The sequence below is a fragment of the Rattus norvegicus genome, chromosome 6, assembly GCF_036323735.1.
Source record: "Rattus norvegicus strain BN/NHsdMcwi chromosome 6, GRCr8, whole genome shotgun sequence".
Lineage (NCBI taxonomy): Eukaryota > Metazoa > Chordata > Mammalia > Rodentia > Muridae > Rattus > Rattus norvegicus.
The window spans coordinates 9,291,736-9,311,423 of NC_086024.1; the positions used below are offsets into that span (position 1 = coordinate 9,291,736).

Here is a 19,688-nt window from a genome sequence, read left to right on the forward strand (position 1 = left end):
CTGAGTTCTACAGGTTTGACAAGTATGGCCTGGATTTCAAGTCTCCAGGTGACTCCAGCAGGCTGACCCGAACAAGTCCTTCATCCAGGAGTATCCAGTGGTATCCACTGAAGACCCCTTTTGACCAGATGACTGGGAAGCTTGGCAGAAGTTGTCAGTTAGTGCAGGCATGCTGGTGGTGGAGGATGATCTTACAGTAACCAATCCTAAATGGATTGCAAAGGATGTGAGCAAGAAGTCCTGCAACTGCCTCCTGCTCAAAGTAAATCAGATCATCTCTGTGACCGAGTACATGCAGTCATGTAAGCTGGCCCAGTCCAATGGCTGGGGCATCATAGTGAACTAGGGAGACTGAGGATACGTTCATCACTGACCTGGTCAGGGGTGGGGTTGGGGGGAGCTCTGCCCTGGATAGATTAAGACTGATGCCCCTTTCTCACCTGAGCACCTGGCCGAGTACAATCAGATCTGTAGAATTGAGGAAGAGCTAGGCAGCAAAGCCAAGTTTGCTGGCAGGTCTTTCAGAGACCCACTGGCCAAGTAAAGCATGGACTAGAGATCCCTAGAGCCACCAGTTGTTTCGGTTCTCTCTGTCTTTGATGTCATCAAAGCAGCTCAAGGACAGCCCAATGCTTGTCCTTCCTATGTCACTGCTTCCTTAGGCGTCCAAAGAGACACCTGACCACCTGGAGCCCTGCTGGAGATCACTGCTTTGTAGTCATATGATTGTTTCTGAATCATTGTTTCTGTCACCTGACTTCCCAGCTAGTGTCTTGAAGCCCTCAGAACTCCAGTGTGGCCACAGTCAAGACCCTTTCCCCCAGTGGTTTACATACAAAATAAAAATAGTAGAAACCCTCCCCCCATGGCAAAAGAAAGAAAAATAGAAGGGAAGCATCCACAGATTATTAACTTGGACCTGTATACACTACAGAAGCTGTTGACAGTTTTCCATATCAACAAGATGGGGCAATTTAATACTTGGTTTGCAGTTCACATTTGTAAAGGCAGTTTTTGAATGTGATTCTTAGCAATCTTCAAGCATAGATGGAGCTGATTATGGGCTTTCAGTACTTGAATCACTAGGTTGGGCAGGCATGCTGACTGACAGCACTGACTCTCAGTTGTTTCATTTGTACACACAGTTTTTAGGCTTTCTTTAATATGAAAGAATTCTGTCAGGCATATATGTATATAAAGCAAAGTGAAGCAGTCTCTGCTCCAAACATGTCACTCTGACATGAGTATATTGTTATACTCTACCTATGTGTCAACACCTCTAACTATAAACTGTGTCCGTCAAAGATGGATGTGGTAGGATGATGTCATTACGCAGGCGAAGGCAGGTACAAGATAGAACGAGGCCTGTCATTGGATGAGAAGGAAGGATGGGCGGGAGAAAAGTTTTAGAGACCGGAGGAGACTGGAGTGAGGGAGGGAGAAGCAGCGGAGAGAATATGGAGGCGGATGTTAAGATTCCTCTCTGCACCTTTACAGGTTGTTATGAATGTTCTTAAGGGATGGATGTATACAGGGATTTCAATGTCTTAAGTGGGCAATTATATATTATCAATTGGATCATAGGTTATTGTGTGTTTTTTCATGTGGCGATTTAATTGAATTCAAGAGAGTATGTGGTGGCTGTAGACACTGGGCCACTGCGTAATGGAGATGTCTGCATCTAGCATGGTGGCAACCTGCATTGGGAACTAGATGGGTAGAGAGATTGTTGCCAGGCTTAGTGAGAAGCCATCAGCAGTGTGGTATGGGATGGAGCAGAGTGGCTGAGACACTTTGCTGACTGAGATGAAGACATCTACCAGATATCATGGGGGCACTATGGTGCCAGACCTAGTATAGGGTAAAAGACAACATTGTTTTTATATAATTTTACAGCAACAGGATGTTGAGTTGCCTAATAAATTTAAGAGTATGAAAAGAACTGATCCCAACAATAAAAGTTTGTGTGAAGAAAGCAAGACAGTGCTCATCTCATAGGGATTAAGAGATTATTCGTTCTTTGTCACAGATGAATTAGCAATGCCATGGGACACAGATTCAGGTTGCTCTCAACTATCTGTTTCAATACAAAAGCAATTACATGAACTATTCCCAATCATGTGACATTGTAGGACCTGATCAGCCCTATATCCGGGAGGTTCCACTCATGAAAACACAGACAGAAAGCGATGCAATTAAGCAAGAGGTTTAATGATCCAGTGCAGTGGGGTGGCCCTGTAATTGAGACAGAGGCAACGCTCTGTAACAAAAGCACACACCTTTTATACACTTGTGGAGGACAGCCTTTGGCAACAGCATGAGTTGGTCCTTGATGATGCACGTTGACCCTTTCATCTACGGTGAAATATCTTTGGCAGGCAGACGGGGGACTGCAAAGGGCCCTTCCCTCTTCACGGTTAGCTCATTTCCTGGAACAGGATGTTATCCTAAATTCTTTGGACAGGGTGTTAAAGTCCCAACCACCTGGTGTTTTCCTAAGGTGGCCTTTTTCCTTAAAGTTTGAATCTTACAGCATCATTAGCAACAATCACAACAATATCCTATTAAACTGAAAGAACGCCAAGCAAGCAGTTGTCCACACACAGAACTGTATGCTACAGGTTTTATCAAATACTTTTAACTTTGGGATTGGTAGAAACAAATGATGTATTAATACAGTCCAAAGTTTTATCTGAAGGTTGAAAAGATATTCGGTCAAACACAGAGATTGTGAATGGCCATGAAGGAGACTAGCACAACTTGCTTCTAAATTTTCAACATTCCAGTTCCCAAGAATAACAAAGTTGTGATCAGCCTTTCAGCCTTAGGCAATGTTTAATATATGTGAGGATTCAATTTTTGTATGTTGTAATTTTTCAGCATATTGAAACTATGGTCATAATAAGAGTAACTTATTTGTAACATAAACTGCAATATGGGGATTAACTGCACTGACAATAATCCAGATTAATACTTAATGAATACTTAATTAATGTGATAGGAATAGCACCTCCATTCAGTATTCTCACACCACCCCTGCCCACCTCCTTCTATCTAATGCCCATTTCTCCTTTTCGATTCATGGAACGCCAGCTTTATTTTCTCTGACTATGGGGTTATTATCTTCACTTACATTACCTTGATAGTAGATTTAATTAAAATTATAAATCTCCTTCATCTACAGAAGTCTTTAGAGCATTTCAGAAATATTTTCATTTTCTTATTATGCTAATCAATATTTTCCTCTTATGTTTTAAAATCACTTTCTAGGTTGAGATTTTGTTATTTCTTTCAATAGTAATAGATTAGGTAACTGTGCTCAATATCTAGTACTGTTCTTAAAGTAAAAATCAATTTTAATTATGTGGGACATTATGTGTTTGTGTGAATGCGTAGAATGATACATAACCACTAGCAAGATCTCAGCAGTTACAAATACTTGGTTAAAAAATACTTGGGTTTTGTGAATAGCAAACTTCTAAATTTTAACTTTCTTTTTTTACTCCTATCCAATCACATGAGCTCCAAATAGTGTTTAAACATGCTTAGACTTTTTACTATACAATTACGCATACTTTTTTGCTGTACTCTAATAACTTTTACATTGGCAATGACTATGGCTATGATGTAGGATATTGAAAATTAAGACTCAGTCTCATACACTCAACTTTGAGTACATGTGATAAGCCAGCTTTCTTTAAAGCCACCTTATAGTAAGCACAAGCAACTTCATTCTTCATTTATGATTAAATCTGTTTCTCAAGGATTGGGCTATGCCCTATCTCTAACCTTAACAACACATGGTCCTGTACTGCCTTTTGGGGAAACAGCAATCATGCCTTTGTTTCAAAAAAGTTGTTATAACAACCCTACAACCTTTGTTTCAAAAGGTTGATATGACTATCTTGTGATGGCCACTTTGCTATGTTTTTCCTGTAACTCTTCTTATTTGCCTGCCAAACCCCAGAAGCCCAGAGCTGTAAAGACCCTTCTCTTACTCATGTCCAATGCTGACATCTTGAAACCCATCTTAAGAGGAAGAAGCCCATGTACTCAAATAAAAAACATGTTTTAATTAGTTGCTAGTAGCATGCTTTAATGAATTTTGCCATGGTAGTTTGGATTGGCATCCATTCTCCTCCCATGTTCAGATTAACACATGATGAAGAGCTTATTTAGAATTGAGGGATTTTGCATTGGATAGTATCAGTCAATTTCTTTCAGTTATGGTGTGGAAGTAGGAGTCTTATTGAAGCTGTGTGTCAGTGTGGGAATGTGCTTTCTGAGAGAGGAAAATAGAAGGAAGCCTGATATGAGTCATTATTTGATAGATAATATTTGTATGGCCCTGCTATATTACTTTTTGCTTTTTTGATGCCTCAGTTATATGCACCATGAAATAGGAAAATTAATTAACTTATTTTGAGAGGCCTCTATGAGGTTTGAAAACATTAATAGATGTAACCCAATGAAATTAATGCTACAAAGTAGTAAAGAATTAAGATATGTTAAATAACATTCTCATGACTGTTATAACAATTAATTTTTGCAGAAGGGTTAGATGTGATTCCTATTATTCTGATACTTTAGAAACTGAGGCTTGGGAAACTTGGCCCTCACCCTGTCTAATGAAATTAAGTGTTTGAAAGTTTAAATAGCATAAATATTAAAATGCTTTGGAAAATGTGAGTCACAATATAAATAAGTCCTGCATGATTATTTTCACAAAGAGAATGAAAAATTATAAAGGAGGTATTATCTAAATATACAGGCAGTGAAATGAGAATGGCAGTTTCAGTATATGGCAAGACTCCCCTCACCAAAGAATGAGAAACTGTCCCCCAGCTATCCCACAGCAAAGCTGCTATTGGATCCAACAGTATAGTATCTTTAATCTGACACTGGTTTATGTCAATCAGAAGCCGTTCAAAACCAATTATATTTTGCAATCAACTACATGTTCTTTAATGAAAATACTAGGTAATCTAAATACAATTAATTCAAATTTCCTTTTATGAGTATCACCTTTAATATTTATGAAGTTTTCAATGTTCATTTCCTGACCATTTCATGGAATTTCAATGAGACATTTCCTGAGATCTCTTTTTCATCCCACTTCCCTGTAGGACAAGCTGAATAAAGATTAGCTAGCAGTTCTGTTTCTCTATGCAGAGTGCTTTTGCACTCTTAGACAACATGTGGTCTGAGTTTACTTATTTCACTGAATAAGATGACCTCAAGTTATCGACTTAAGAAGCACATTTTCTCTGTATACCTCCTGCTTATTATGTTTTTTTAAAAAATGCATTTGGCCCTTGTGCTGAAAAAAATTACAGTTAACTTCATGATAATAGTGGTGATTTCCGGTAGAGGCTCTGTGGATCCTTCCCTCTGTAATTTGCTCGCTGTTTCTGACAACCCCTCACAATGGCTGTAATCAGTGTGGTGATTTTTGCGATGAACTATGCCCAGACCTGCCCATCACTGCTTCACTTCACAAGGTTTAAAGTACTGCAGTACCTTTCTGAGTTTGTTGTTAATTGCAATTAGTCAGTTTTTTAAATTATTAATTGTTTGAATTTTTCTTAATTTGCATTTAAAGAGACTGTAAACATGAGTCAACACTTTTCACTTTTTTATCAGCAAGAAATACAAAATTGCAGAGTTTTGTAACCACTGTACATGCTGGAGGTTATTAAACAACAACAAAATAAATACAGGAGGAATATTTTTTTTCCAGAGATTAAATGTCAAGACCAGACTCCCATAGGGAATTATAAACTATACTTCTTCATTCTCTTTCATTGCCATGGACTTTACATATCAAGTGGCTTAGTAATGAAAGTGAATGAAATCTAAATATGTAAATCTCAATGCCAGGCTCTACTTAGCCCAGCTATCAAAGGAACTCTCCTTGAGGCAGATGCTCGGACTCATTGTTACCATCCTAACTACCAAGAGTGGTGCCTGTTGTATAGCTGATGCTTAGAAGGGATTTTGAATGGATGGGTGAATGAGTGAATGAATGAATGAACGAATGAACGAATGAATGACTTCTTCTCATGTACACACATGTACTTTCTGTTGCATTTTACTTGTTTCCGGAGCCATCCAGATAATTTGTTTCTATGTATATTATTTATAATCTCACAATAAGGTTAAAGCTATAGGAGCCAGGTTCAAGACTGCAGCGGAATTATCCATCCTAAAAGCTGCAGGAATGAAGACATCGTGCTGCAGAGAGGTACCTGCAGACACTCATCTTACTAGCTTGTTCTGGTTTCAGTGATGGCCTGAAGGAGAGGAAGCCTTAAGGAAAAGCACCTACTCTAGTGTTTATTGCATTATTACAAACTTTGACTATTGTCATCAATACAAAGCCTTAATCTTGAAAACAAAGGAAACCTTTGAACTCCCTGGAAATCCTAGAGAGACTAGAAAAGGTGCTTTATAAATGCACACTACCGTGTTGTGGCTGTGCTTGGATCTTTTGGCCTGTGGCCTGTGGGAACCTTACTCTTGGAAAAGAACACTCAAGCCTTTCAATGGAATAAGAATAGAAACATTAGGATCAGCTACTATTTCCTGTTTCTGTCTTCCCTATACCATTAACAATACAACACAACAGAGACACTCATACAGTTGAAGACCCCTTAGGGCTTCTGGCTGGTTTACTTTAAGATGATTAGAAACGGGCAAAATGTTCAAATTAACTGGATGATTGCAATTTAACCTTTTAAATGTAGCTAACATGTGGATGAAATTAAAAGGATGGGACTTCTTTATACAAGGAGATAAGAATGGGCTGATTTGCATTCGTCTACATGCTGACCTTTGGTTGAATCAAAACTATTTGTTGAAAATGCTGTCTTTTTTGCATTGGATAGTTTAGCTCCTTTGTCAAAGATCAAGTGACCATAAGTGTGTGGGTTCATTTCTGGGTCTTCAAATCTATTCCATTGACCTCCTTCCTGTCTCTGTACAAATACACATGCAGTTTTTATCACAATTGCTCTATAATACAGCTTGAGGTCAGGAATGGTGATTCCCCCCAGAAGTTCTGTTATTGTTGAGAATAGTTTTTGCTATCTTGTGCTTTTTGTTATTCCAAATGAATTTGTAAATCGTTCTTTCTAACTGTATGGAGAATTGAGTTGGAATTTTGATGGGGATTGCATTGAATCTGTAGAGTGCTTTCAGCAAGATGGCCATTTTTACTATATCAATACTGCCAATCCATGAGTATGTGAGATCTTTCCATCTTCTAAGATCATCTTCAATTTCTTTCTTCAGAGACTTGACATTCTTGGCAACAGATCTTTCACTTGCTTGGTGAGAGTCACAACAAGGTATTTTATATTATTTGTGACTCTTATGAAGGATGTGGTTTCCCTAATTTCTTTCTCAGCCTGTTTATCTTTTGAGTAGAAGAAGGCTACTGATTTGTTTGAGTGGGTGTGTGGCAGTCAGAGCATCTTCATAGAGGGAAGGGGATAACATTTGAAACGTAATATCAAATAAAAATTAATTAAAAAAGACAGACTACATTGAAAAAGACGTGTGGGTCTAGAGAGACGTCTCATGAATAAAGCTTTTGCTAAACATTATGAAGATCTGGGCTCAAGCTTCCAGAACACACGTAAAAGCTGGGCAAGGTAATGCACATCTGTAATTCCAGTGTGCACAGTGAGATGGAAGGCAGAGACAGGAGCATTCCTGGAATATCATAGACAAAGTAGTCAGTGTTGAGAACAAGGAACCATGATCTAAAGCAAAGTAGGTGAGTATGGCTCCAACTCTGTGTCTCTATTTGCTCTCTACATGCATGCATAATCCATTTATTTAAGACCCCACACCCTAACCACACACATATCAATTATAGAACAACATACAATAGGTTATCAGTTCTAGAAAAGATATCCAAGATTTCAGGAGGGTAATTTAATGTCATTTATTGAATGCATTGTAAATATGCATACTATGTTATAACTAGAAGAGAAATCAGACCAAGAAATTTTAAGAACAAATTATATTTCTAAAGGTGTTGACAAAATATAGCATATTCGGAGTGGGAAATGCCAACATATTAAGCCTTCCTTTCAGTTTTTTACCAAATAACTAGTAGTTTATATAAGCATTGCTAGATTTTCAAGTACAGTGGGTTTTTTGTTGTTCTTGTTTGTTTGTTTGTTTGTTGAGACAACGTCTCACTTTATAGCTCTGGCTGGCCTGAAACTTACAGATATATCTACCTCTGATCCCATGTGCTGGGGTTAAGGTATGTGCTACATGCCCAACATTCTTAGAATGTTTAAAGAAAGTAAAATAAATAAATAAATAAATAAATAATAAATAAACAAAGTTACTCAGTGGTTTCTCATATATTTCAAAGTAATTCATATTAATAATGCAAATAAGTATGTTGTTGGAAGTTATATTCATATATGTACTTGTGGAGGCCAGATATTTATATCAGCTGTTATTAACTTTATCTTATAGGTTCGTTTGTTTATTTATTTATTTATTTATTTATTTATTTTGTTTACTTTTGGTCTTTGAGAAACCAGTTCTCAATGAACCTGAAGCAAGCCCTAAGGACACTTCTGCCTCCCTCCCAACCCCAACCCTGAGGTTACAGACACATGCCATCATTTCTGACCTTTGAAGAGTGTCTAGGAATCAGAACTCAGGTGCTCATGCTATACATCCATAAGTCACATCCCAGTCCCTGAATACCAATTTTGAGTTCAGTATTTGCCATGCTGACAATTGTAGAGTATGTAAAGAAACAAACTGAGGAATCAGCTTCCAGCAAACTAATGATGTAGCTTGGGCACATGGTGTAAGCATGAGGAGATTGCTAAGCAACACAGAGAATATTGTATTCAATAATGGACTTTGTTTTGTCTATTGCTCATCTTTAGAGCTCCTACATGTTAGTTATTAAATAAATATTTAACCAGAAAACATGAATGAAGAAATGGCAAGAAAAGCAAAACCTGGATTTCCAACAATAAAATCATTTCTATGAAATATTACTTGGTGGTCTAATTAATCACAAATTGCTACTATAGCTGAAAATGACTTGTTAAAATTAAAATAAATTATGTAATGTTCATCATTATGTTTGTGACCCAAAAAGTTCTAACAAGTGTACTTGAAATATCGTACCATACTGAGTAAGTCATTTTTTTCTGTCATTGATGATGATAGAGTTGCTGTAGGTGTTAGACATATTTGATAGAAGATAAAAGATAGCTAGATGATAGATAGATAGATCATACATAGATAATAGAGAAATAAATGATAGAAAGACAGTTGATAGATGATACAGGTTGATTTATTTTACTAGAATGCAATAAATCCTCTCTATTACAGCTTACCTATTTGATAGTGCTTACTGATTTCAATAAGTAAATGTGGTTTTTGTTTTGTTCTCTTAATTTTTTGTTTTGGTTTATTTTGGTTTTCATTTTGGGATTTTATTTTTTGTTTTGTTGTTGTTGTTTCATGATTCTCATTTGAATTGTGGACTGTAGTCATCTTTCACAAAATAATCTTACTTTTCCCCATTATTATTTAGAAAATGGTTTATTCCATTTTTTCACATTATTGGTTTTTGTTTTTACTTGGTCAAAACTATGTGGATAATTCTTCCAAACGTACTGTGGTTTATAGATTTTGGCGTGTGTGTGTTTGTGTATGTGTGGTGTGTGTGTGTGTGTGTGTACAAATACATGTTTGCTTTTAATCTGTGGTAGTTTTTCAAATGCTAAAATGGATTTTTAGTTGCTGAAGAGAGTCTCAGCAGTTAAGAGCATTCGCTTTTCTTGAAGGACCACATTTCAGTAAGCAGCACCCAAGTTGAAAAGCTACAAATAGCCTATAACTCCTGCCCCGGGACATGCAGTACACTCTTCTGGCCTCCACGGGTAGCAGCTTACACATGGGAATACCCATGCAACCAGACACAGAAATGGAAATAAAATAGCTCTTTCTCATCAATTTTCTGTTATACATTGCACAGTGCAATGACAAGCAAATGGCGGCAAGAATATAACTCTGGAATGTACTATTTTTACCATCACTTTCCTGTCACAGGGAATAGATACTTATCTCTCTGATTACACCAGTCAGGATACATTCATTTATTTCACTTATGTCAATCACCATGAAAACAGATGGATGATGGTGACAGTTTAGTAGACACCTCCCTATCTTTGTAGAGCTAAAAATAAATCCATATCAAATTTCCAAATGGAAGGACCTTGCTGTCCAGTGGCAGAGATAAATAAGGTATAACGATATTATTTGACGATATAATTCTAACCAAGGAAGTGAGTGTAGTAAATATCAAATAATGGCATCACTGAGAACTCAGTAAGACTTCACACACTGACAGGGTGAGACAAGAGATTGAAATATGGAGCCTACTGATCGGGGTGGGCATCACAGAAGTAGCAGTCATGCTTCCCCTGGAATGAATGATAGAAACAGGAAGGGATGCTATTTCACATGGACATTAGAAGAGAGGGGACATGTGACCAAACCAAAATGCAATAATGCATGAGACAGGAAGCTACTAATGAGGCTACTTATGATGAATAGAACTGCATCAAAAAGTCACTGTGCACAGATCTAAATTATTTCTATATAATTAGTTTGTGGAAATAAACTTTCTTGATTTATTTGATTTCCAAAAATACGCAGCTCCTTTACATACTTTCTATTTCTATGTGGCAATAATAACTGTACCACCATAATTTCTACTTGACAGATCATTTTATATCCAATGTCATAGCAGATATCTGCACCAATCCTGTGAGGACATTCTTGTTAAAATCACAGAGAGTGGAATGTGGGGTTCCCAGAGTGGCAACTTAGGTTATGAAACTAGAAGGTATCTCAATATACATGTGAATACAGTTATGACCACAATAGAGTGTTTACCCAACCTTAGCTATCAGAAAACATCTGATGCTTGATTGTGGTCATGTGACAGACACGATGTTTTCATATAGTGTTAAAAAATATAGATATAGATATAAATATAGATTATTGTTGACTGTTGATTTTAGTAGGAGAGTGGTATATTTATAATTTTTCATATTTAGTATACTCTACATATAAATTTTTACCTAAATTTTTCTGGGAATATTACAGTTACTTTCTATGTCATTCTTACATTAAAATTTAATAGACTGTTTAAGCTTTTTCTAATGGAGTTATAATATCTCAGTGATATGCAGAAACCAGTTGTTCCATCACTAGCTCATGTGCTCATCTGCTTGATTGCCAGAGGGTAGTATTGATTTCAGAGGCAGTAAAATGTGCAAACAGCCTACAACTCCCAATTGATATTTGACAGTGAAATTTAGCTCATATCATAACCATAAAAATTACCATGGTCTCAGTGTTGGAGTCATGAGGCAAGCTGCTGAGCTCTAGAGTTGATAAAGGGTTACTTATGAGTCAATGTCACTGAAAGAGAGAAATTCCCCATAATTACTAGAGTGAGAACTGAACGAAGGTGCCTTCCCTCTTCCCTCAGGCTGTATGTGAAAGGTTTCATTTGGCTTCTTGCAATTTCCAGGAGGATTAAAGTAAAAACTGTGTAGCCAAGGGACCCATCCATAATAATAGAATACCGTTGGTTAACCTTGACTAAATCTAATTTAGTCAGTGGAAATGGTTACAGAAAGCTCTGAAAGACAGATGCCAATCCTCAGCACTCTTTATCAAATTTCCCCTGTCACATGCTCAAATGTTTCACTAATTGCTCATAATTTATATGGTAAAAGTATATTATTAGGTAAGATAAATCTTGATTCTCTTTTTAATCTTTTGATAATTAAATCGTCATTATTCAGGATTTGGAGGTTTAATGAAAATAAGCCACATTTAAATGTACCTATGGGTTATTATAACTATAGTATAGTTCTTTTATACTTTTCACAAGAAGTACATAAGCGTCACCATATTTTCCTTTGGTTAAATTGTGAATACATCTAGTTATAAAATGCTCTTTAGTAGAAAAAACATATTTTTAAATTTATGATATTATGTGTTTGGATTAATTCCACTGTTGATTACTGAGAAAATAACTTCTGCATTTTTTTGTGAAGTTCTCTTCAACACACACACACAAACACACACACGAAGGGGGGTGTTAAACTATGTCACATTGTATGTGTATAAAGTGATTACTTTTCTCTCTCTAAATTGACTTTAATTCAGGATCAAGATAGTAGGTTTTAGAATCCCTCACATGTTGTTTCTGTGTATACTCTGGTTAAATTTTGGCAACTTGACATAATTTGGAGTCATTTGGAAGACAGAAGCTCAACTAAGGTAGTGACTCCATCATATTGGCCTATGATTATTGTGAAAGAGCAGGTGATCCTGGGTGATATAAAAAAGTAGTATGAGCAAACTTCAGTTTCTACCTCTAATTCTTGTCTTGAGGTTCTCCCTGACTTCCCTCAGTGATGGACTATGACCTGAGAGTTGTAAGAGAAAACAAGCTTTTCTCTCCCTAACCTTCTTTTAGCTGTGGTTTTATCACAGTTACAAAGAAGAAAACTGTGAGACCCTGTAGCTTAGCTCTGGGCTCTGTTGAGACCATAAAAGAGTATTATTGGTCAAGGTTTCTGGTAAAATTCTACTGTCCTATGTAAAGAAATTTCATTATAACAAGTTTGCTTCCAAGTAGTTGTAAAGGATAGGTTATCCACTATGACTGTATTACTTTAATTTCAACGTAAGTACCAGGCATTCAGCAACAAAGGCATGAAAGTACACTATTAAAATTGAAAACACAGGGGGTTGGGGATTCAGCTCAGTGGTAGAGCGCTTGCCTAGGAAGCGCAAGACCCTGGGTTCGGTCCCCAGCTCCAAAAAAAAGAACCAAAAAAAAATTGAAAACAGAATTTTCATGAAATAAAATATTTAAATTTGGGCCGGAGAGATGGCTCAGTGGTTAAGAGCTCCGACTGCTCTTCCAGAGGTCCTGAGTTCAATTCCCAGCAACCACATGGTGGCTCACAACCATCTGTAATGGGATCCGATGCCCTCTTCTGGGTGTCTAAAGAGAGTGACAGTATACTTACATAAAATATTTAAATTTGAGTAATTGGGGGATAATTTTTCTGTAATTACACATTTTTTCCAAAGAAAAATAATGTCAAGAATTTTATCTAGGTACCTTATTAGTGTCATCTTTTGTTGATTTGCTGGACCCCTAGGATAAAAGCTGCCTTCAAGATATTAAACAGGGATACAGAGCAAGCAAGCTTACCAGGCAGCAAACAGCTCAGTTAAATTTTGCTTGTGATAGCTCAAGTTTAAGATAATGGCTCTGAACTAAGGAGCAGAATGGAAAGCCTGTTGTGATGCCATCTATTCTGTGTAATTTACTAGCACTCTTAGAAGTTTTGAAGGAGATAATATATCTAAACATCTTGTAAAAGCCAGAGAAAGCTATTTGAGTACACAGGAAGCCTGGCCTAGCCGACAGTAGTAGGAACTTTTGACAGGCTGAAAGACTGACCACGGGTGACTCAGGATCTACCATCAATTGACTTTTGTAAGGGACAGCTTGACCAAAAAAGTTTTGTTTAATAAATTTGATATCCTTGACCCCGCCCCAGCTTTTGTTCGTTCAAACTCTTGTTTAAATGGGATTTGAAAAAAAAATAGTAAATTTTCTGAAATGTAAAGATTTCACTATATGAACTTTCTCCCATTTCCACTTTCTACATTTTCTGTAGTACCATTAGTTCATTCATTTGTAAAGTTTCATTACTTTAATAACCTCTCCACTTCCCACCCACAATACTGCTATATTTGTTTCTCACACATGTGTTTGAGAGACACATTCAGATCAGCAATAAGTGAGACTCAGTAGTTTCGATAAGAGAGTTTCAGTAGTTTCAATGACTATAAGTTGAGATTCCTAAGACCTAAAGAGCCTCTCTAGAGGAGTCTTGGGTGGTAATGTGCTTTTAAAAAGAAATCCTAAAACTGTTTATACATTCCTTTGTAGAAGCTGGTACTTGCTTGATTGGATGGTCGAGCCAGTGCCTTCTATATGTGAAGGTTTCTGTTTTAGTTTTGTTTTTTTCCCTGTCATTTATTTCATCATCTCAACATTCTCCTGGATGATCTCTTCAGTTAAAGACTCTTCATGTGCATGAGTTGCCAATGACTTACTGTACTTCCTTGTAATTTACCATGTTAATTAACTATTGTTGCAAATATTAAGAAAGTTAATGTTATAAAAATTTGGATTTCAATACTTCAAAAATGTATTTAGAAGTCAAAAACCAAATAAAGATTTTTCTGTTTTCATCCTAGCAGAGAAGCAAACAGAAAAATTCATGCTAGATGTTTATCATCTTGGCCCTACATGGTCATTCAACTGCAAAGTATTGACTATATATATAGTAAATGTTACAGTCAATTTTATTTTCATACTTTTTAATGTTTATTCATAACTCGTTCAAAAATTAGAAGAGTATATTTTGGATAAAAATGTACTTTTTATGTCAGTTTGATATTCATTGAAATCCCTTAATCTTATCCAAAAGGAAACCATAAAGTTTAGACTTTAATTATATCTACTGGGTTGCTGAAATTTACTGAAACTAACAAGCATCAAAATCAAGAAGCAATCAAAGCAAGAATAATATTCATACAGTTCTCTCTGTGTAGGTTGTGCATGTGTATGCATGTGCTTTTTGAGGGAGGTGTCTCATGGAATAAGCATGAGTGTATAAATTTATAAGGGGAGCAATAGAAATTCTCTGTAGTGGTCCAGAGAGAATATATTACACAAGCAAACTGAGAGTATCTGTGCTTCTTCTCTTTTGCATTTAGCTAAACTAAGGCCCGTTGGTGACTAGCAGAGAAACTTATGAGAATAAGGGTCTATTGTCTGTTGAAGAGGTTTGTCCTCACATGTAAATGGCAGGTGAACTACTTTCAATAACACAAGTCAGAATCTCCTTTCATTGTGCTTTATAGATTCATGTCAATTTGACATATACTAAAGTCATATGAGAGGAGGAAACCTCAATTAAGAATTGGGCTGCAGGCAAGCATGTAGGGCATTTTCTTAGTGATTGTTGGGGAAAGGCCCCGCTCATTGTGAGTGATTCCATCCCTGGGTTGGTAGTTCTCGATTCTTTAAGAAAACAACTGCATACATAGCAATGAATAGCCTAGTAAGGGCACCAGTGGAAGGGGAAGCCCTTGGTCCTGCCAAGACTGAACGCCCAGTGAACGGGATTGTTGGGGGGTGGGCGGTAATGGGCGGAGGATGGGGAGGGGAACACCCATAGAGAAGGGGAAGGGGAGGGGTTAGGGGATGTTGGCCTGGAACCCGGGAAAGGTAATAACAATTGAAATGTAAATAAGAAATGTCCAATTTAATAAAGATGGAGAAAAAAAAAGGAAAAGAAAACATGTTGAGTGTTGGGCCAGGTAGCCATGGGACTGAGGGGAGCTGGCCTGGACCAAGAGTCCAGTTTTGATGTGTTCCCACCTTTGCTACCTAGAGGAGTTCACATAGCCTGGTAGCCAGGTCACAGGTTCAACTTCCTCTCCTCTTATAAGGACATGTCTGGCAGTTCCTGAAATTTCTTCTTATGCAAATGAGACATCGCCAGTGCTTTGGCCCCTTGCCAATGAGGTACACTCACACTAAAAACCCTTCCCTCCCACAAATGTTTAAGAAGCCTTTGTTCCCCACATTAAACTCATGGTCTCACTTGAAGCCTCTCTTACTGGCAGCATTCACAGCTGAAGTCTCTTCCGCTCCTGTCTCACTTCACCCCTTCATAATCTCTGCATTATCTCTTGCTCCTAGTCCTGACTTCTTTTGATAGTGAGAAGTGATAGGAAAGTGTAAGCCAAATAAGGCCTTTGTGGCCCAACTTGGTTTTGGTCATGGTGTTTCATCACAGCAACAGAAACTCTAAGACACCTGTTCTTTCAAATTGAAAGCAATCACCTTTTCAGCTTACCAGATCCTCCATCCATTCAATATCTAGGAGCATCCTAGTCTTGCTTAGTCTTCTGGCTTCCTCTGGAATATATAAATCTTCAACTAAAGCTATGTTCCCTTTAAAGAGAATACTGGAGAACTGATTCACCAAAGAGCCTCCACTCTAGGCAAGGTTTTGATAGTTGTGTGGTCATATAGGAATATCCTATATGTCAAATAGTTTCAACTTTAGTACTTTAGCAATGTTTAAATAATTTAATACAAACTACATACTAACATTTTGAACTTGAAGCAATGCACAGTTTATTTCTTAAGGCAGAACAACATTCCTTTGTTCATTGTGCCTCAAAGACTGCCAGGATAAATTCATTATAAAATCCCAGACAAAGGAAGATGTTGACTACTTTCAGATTTCTCTCGGTCTTATTAAATTTCTCCTTTAGGTCACTGCTAGAGACGTCCATTCACTATTAGTTTCTGTTATTCTGTATTAGTGGCATCTATTCACAAATGTGTTCTACTTGCTGTAGTAAATTACATACCCACCCTTGACCTGACTCCCAGGTCTCTTCTTTTAGAAAGACTTTCCTGATGTCTTACAATAGATAAGATCCTCCAGTCATCACATTAATTACCCCTACTTCATTGTAATTACCAGAATTTTAAAATAATTTTGGTAGCTATATATTTTACATGTTCTTTTCTCGCTAGAAAATAATCTTCAAACTGGCACCTTAAATGCAAGCAAGCATATGACAGGTGCTTAATAAGTATTTGTTGAGTAAATACACACATACAGGCATGGAGTGTGTCTGTGTGTATAAATACATGGTATTACATACCAATAACAATCTTGTTCCTACTGTTCCTCCATAAATGAACATATAGTCACCTGCTGTAGAACCTATTATCATATCAGGTACCACGTACTCCTAAATTTCTCCAGAAGTCACTGTAAATCCTAGTACATGATAAAACAGGAACAGAAGAAAAACATCTCTATTTGTTTTCTGAAAGAACCTTTGAACCTTTATGAAGACCAGTGCCCACAGGCAAGGTCTGTTTACAGCTCTAAGGAAGTTGGCAAACTTGCACTGTGCTGGAGGTTCCCTCTGTGGTTTTGGCAAGGTTCACTATATATTTTCTCGCTACTCTGTGACCTCCTACATCTAGTTTCACATTGTGGAACTGTCTAGAGACTAAGATATATGGAAAATATGTCCTTCCTCTTTGTAATAGATGTTCTGCCAACATGGGGGTACATTTGTACATTGGTACACTTTCCTAAGACTGGGAAACATTTTGATGAAGTGTATATATCTTCTATCCTAATAGCAAACATGTATCTGTGAAACTTCAATTTCTTTTCCTGATAACCAGAGGCAAGAAAAATTATCATAGACATCTAAGTGGAAAAGAAGAGGAAATTATAGAACTGGTATAATTCCAACCCAATGTTTTAATGTGAAAAATTTTATCCTTACAAAAATAAAAAAAAATCAGTTCTCAATCTGCATTGTGCATTAATGACAGCCTTTTTTTAAAAAAAACATGGTGGCTAGAGATAGTGCAACTGTAGGTGACTACTGAGATTTAACTCAGTCATTGTAAGAACTGCATGAAAGTCATTTCAGGATCTAAAATCCAAATGATGAGATACTTTATCTGCAGGCAAGAAATGAAGTATCTGTTTTTCAAGGAGATAGGGTATTCTCTTCTGTATGAGTACCCAGAGTTCATTGCCACTGGCTTCTGGATCGACCCCATTCTTCTAAATGAATGATGCTGTCAGAGTGCTGAGGAATGGTGAAGAGTTTTACAGTCAGGTCTAGTTGTAATGAAAATGCCCTTGCAGCTTCCTGGGCTCCATCAAGGCAGCAGGATTAAATTTGAGCTCAGGTTTTGAAATGATAAAAAGCTGTTTGACGGAATTTTCAATATGTTTATCAGAAAAAAAGCTGAATGTACAAGATAACTTCTGCAAGAAATTTGGAAGTGGAAATGGGTATCTGGAACGTCTCAAAAGAATCTCCCGCAGTTAACATTGCTCATGTTTCTACCGCCAACAACCAGCACTGCACTTTTCTTCCAGAATTATTTTTGACTAGCTTGGAAGTCATCCAGGTCTGACTCTCCCAAAAGTAATTTTGTAAATGTGAGAGGGACTAAGTGGGTTCTGATTCAAAAGACAGATGCACCTGGATGTCTTTTGTACAGCTGTGAAAGTCTGCAGGACGGTCATCACTTATCATCCCACAGAGACAGCTTAGGTGTGAAATGCAGTTTTTTTCCAGAAGTGCTGAAAGCTAGCAAGGCGGATCAAAGCTAAGCCAAGTTAATATGTACATCCTTATGTTCTCATTCCTCAGAAAACATTCAAAAAATGATGCAGAAGATTTTTGACCAATATAGATTCCCTTAATTAAACCCTCTTAAACAAACCATGTCCAAGTTCATTCAAATTTAGCAATAGAAAAAAATTAGCCACTACCTCCTCATGGTTGTTTAACTTTATTAAAGCATGAAAATGTGAGGGTTGAATGTTAAACAGCGAGGAACAATAGATAAAACCTGACGTGGAGGTATTTCTAATGAGCCCTCACTTCTCAGTGAGCAACCTACAAATCCACCATGTCTTTTCATGCCAATAACACTCGAGCTTATCTCCACTCTTACATGGAGGGTAAAAATGAAAACATCATCATAGGATTTCCACTTACCATAATATTTTAATGATTTCATACAAAATTTATACACTTGACTAAACAGAATCAAATACAGAAACAGAAAAGTGAATTAACTATTTAACAGTACTCTCATATCATTTACCTACTAAAACCTTCATTGTCTAGGAAAATTTGTTGTTAAAATTTATGTCCATCCTGAGAAAAATTTCCAGGCATTTATTATTGGTTTTTTCTACCAAGTAATGATTTTCTAATTATTCAATTATTTTCGTGATTTCCCCCACCAATACCATGTATAAAGCAATGGGTCGTTGTCATTAAGAAAGTACTTGCTAACTCAAATGGGTAAAGGTTTCTACATATTTTCATGATTATTTCTTTAATAGTCTTCTCTATGGCATCATAAGTGATAAGTAGGCATATAAAAAGTTAAATATCTCAGAAGTGCTGTGTAATTAATAGATTGTGGTTTTAGTTAGGATAAAAGGATCCCAATATTGCTTCCATCATGCAAATGGATTTTGAAGATTAATGGCACAATGAAAAAGTCATCAATTTTCCAGAAGCAAGTGCATGAATGTGCTGTAGTAAGAAAGAAGGAAACCTAGATAGATGTGGGTTGTCTGGCTGGGGTCCAGCATTTCAATACTCTTCCACTAGCTGACTTGATTATTCAGTTTACGTTGATATATAAATTCTTCTATGACCAACGGATTTCTTTTCCTCTATTATACACTCAATAAACATAAGCACTGCAAAAAGACCAGCCTCAGCTTGAAGCAGAGTTCTGAGGAAGAGGTATTCAGGAGCATGAAAAGAACTACTCAAAGTCAATTACGAGGTACAGCTGTGTTCTGCTCAAAACAGCTTTCTGAAGATTACCAGACAACTCAGTTCTCACAGACCAAAGCCCAGGCCTTTATTTACAAATCAATTTAACTATCCACATTTGCATTTTCTGACCTCAGCCCTTGACTTGTAGGAAAATACAGCAG

The 19,688-nt window shown here is 37.0% G+C and overlaps 1 protein-coding gene and 1 pseudogene across 44 annotated transcripts in view; both read left to right on the plus strand.

Annotated features, from left to right (window-relative positions):
* Positions 1–19,688, plus strand: part of Nrxn1 (neurexin 1) — a 1,146,022-nt gene that overhangs the window by 360,376 nt on the left and 765,958 nt on the right. The gene's annotated exons all lie outside the window — the stretch shown is intronic.
* Positions 1–19,688, plus strand: part of Ap2m1-ps2 (adaptor related protein complex 2 subunit mu 1, pseudogene 2) — a 34,957-nt pseudogene that overhangs the window by 13,406 nt on the left and 1,863 nt on the right.